This window comes from Arachis hypogaea, chromosome 10 (assembly GCF_003086295.3).
Source record: "Arachis hypogaea cultivar Tifrunner chromosome 10, arahy.Tifrunner.gnm2.J5K5, whole genome shotgun sequence".
NCBI lineage: Eukaryota > Viridiplantae > Streptophyta > Magnoliopsida > Fabales > Fabaceae > Arachis > Arachis hypogaea.
In genome coordinates, this window is record NC_092045.1 from 67,239,624 (window position 1) to 67,241,524 (window position 1,901).

The 1,901-nt window shown below is 39.8% G+C and overlaps 1 non-coding gene across 1 annotated transcript; it reads right to left on the bottom strand.

Moving 5' to 3' along the window:
• Window positions 1–1,561: 1,561 nt before the first annotated feature.
• Window positions 1,562–1,668, bottom strand: LOC112719325 (small nucleolar RNA R71). Its single transcript, XR_003161630.1, has one exon. It is a non-coding gene; the product is annotated as a small nucleolar RNA R71 (small nucleolar RNA).
• Between the last annotated feature and the right edge of the window lie 233 nt (window positions 1,669–1,901).

Genomic DNA, 1,901 nt, shown 5'->3' on the forward strand with positions numbered 1-1,901 from the left:
TTAGTTATCTTGGAAAAGAAACTCTCCATAATTGGATCTCCTTTGAGCCTTGGAAAAGGGATGAGGAGATCATGCTAGAAATGCTTTCTCATGTTGGACCAAATTGGGGTCTGGGCGGATATAGAGACATGTAATCCTCCCAACACTTTGATTTGGAAATACATATGGTATAATCAGTGACCACACTTTATCTCTTCCCATGAGCAATTAAATCAAGGAATTGGGCAATTGTTCAGGCTTAGAGAGATTAGGTTGCCAAGGAATTGGAACCCATTCACCTAAGATTGCCAAGGAGTTCAATAGATGCTTTGATTGAGGAAGAGATGAAAATAAATTTGATCCAGAGAATACAACATCTCCTGAGCCCAATGAATTTCCCAATTCAAATCTTACCCATTCTCTTTACTTTCTGCCATTTATTTTCATGCTCATGCCCCCAAATCCCCATTTAAGATTCTGCATTCTATTTTCTGCTATTTATTTTTCGCCATTTAATCTTCTGCAGTTCTCAAACTATATTCTATTTAGTTCAACTAGCATACTCTTCCAACTAAAGTTGCTTGACCAATCAATCCTTGTGGGATTAGACCTCACTCTATTGTGAGTTTTTACTTGATGACAATTTGGTATACTTGCCGAAGGGAAATTTGTTGAGAGACAGGTTTTCATGCATCAAGTTTATGGCGCCGTTGCCGGGGATTAATTTTGTATCAACAATAATTAAGTTGGAAGTTCACTAGATTGAGCATTTTTTTCCTTTGTTGTTTACTCTATTCAGTCATTTATTTTCATTTTGTTTAGCTTCTTCCTCATCCCCTTTACACTTTCTGTTTTTCTTTCTTTCTTTGTTATTATCTACAATTCTGCTCGCTAACCCACTAACTGTTTGATAATTTGCATCACTCACACTAACAATCACTCTAACAAGAACAATCTCTTCATTTCATCTCTTGTTGTGTGCTTTGTTAGTTTTATGATAGGGAGAAGAGGGGAAGCTTCAACTTCCTTCGATTCAGAACCTGAAAGGACCCTCCAGAGACTAAGGAGGGAAGCAAGAGGAAAAGGAGTTGTTAGTGCTGAGGAAGAGGAAGAGTACTTTGAAACCAACATGAAAGAGAACTTTGAAAACAATCATGAAGGAGAAGCTCATAACCATGCTAGAGAAGGCCCTGCAAATCATGCTGGGCAAGAAAGGAGAGTTCTAGGCTCCTACATCAATCCAAATCCAGGAAACTGTGGAAGTAGCATCCAGAAGCCCACCAAACATGCCAACAACTTTGAACTAAAACCCCCGCTCATCACCCTTGTTCAGAACAACTGCTCATTTGGGGGAAGTGCTCAAGAAGACCCCAATCAACATCTAACCACCTTCCTGAGAATTTGTGACACTGTGTAGTCTAATGGAGTCCACCCGGATGTCTATAGGCTGCTTTTGTTCCCTTTTTTACTCAGGGACAAGGCATCCAAGTGGCTTGAATCCTTTCCAAAGGAGAGCTTAACAAATTGGGAAGATGTGGTGAACAAATTTTTGGCAAGATTCTACCCTCCTCAAAGAATCAATAGGCTGAGAGCTGAGGTGCAGACTTTCAGGCAACAAGATGGTGAGACTCTCTATGAGGCATGGGAGAGGTTCAAGGACTTAACAAGAAGATGCCCACCAGATATGTTCAATGAATGGGTTCAACTTCACATTTTCTATGAAGGTCTTTCCTATGAGTTAAAGAAGGCTGTAGATCATTCATCAGGGGGCTCTCTAAATAAGAAGAAAACCATTGAAGAAGCCATAGATGTCATTGAAATAGTAGCTGAGAATGACTACTTCTATGGCTCTGAAAGAAGTAACACTCGAGTAGTAATGGAGCTGAACCACATGGATGCATTGCTAGCTCAAAATAAGATTA